Source organism: Tupaia chinensis, unplaced genomic scaffold (genome assembly GCF_000334495.1).
Source record: "Tupaia chinensis unplaced genomic scaffold, TupChi_1.0 Scaffold138584_1, whole genome shotgun sequence".
Classification (NCBI taxonomy): domain Eukaryota; kingdom Metazoa; phylum Chordata; class Mammalia; order Scandentia; family Tupaiidae; genus Tupaia; species Tupaia belangeri.
In genome coordinates, this window is record NW_006198478.1 from 801,590 (window position 1) to 802,007 (window position 418).

The following is a 418-nucleotide window of genomic DNA, read 5'->3' on the forward strand; positions in this document are numbered from 1 at the left end:
AGCCCCAGGCGGACCAGAGGGGGTGGTGGTGGGGGCGGCGGGCGTAGGAGGGTGGGCGGGCGGTACCCACCCAGCCCAGGGGAGTCACAGTGCCTTAGAAGTGGCAGAGGTGAGGGTCAAAGAACGGGGTCCCAGGGCTGGCAGAGGGTTGGGTCGCTGTTGAGGAGCCCCCTCTGCCAGTCTTTGCTGGTCCATAGGCGTGAGAGTTTATTTTTGTACAAGGGGTGGGGGTGGGGGGCACTGTACCCTTCTAGCCCCATCCAGGGGCTCTGTAGACGTCGCTATTTTTGGTACGATTCCTGTCATCCCTGTTGCAGAGTCGTGTCCCCAATAAACAGGTGTCTTGAGGCACAGGGCCCTGTGTCTGTCTGCCTATGTCCTCTGCTTTTCCTTGTGTCCTTCTGTCCATCAAACAGTC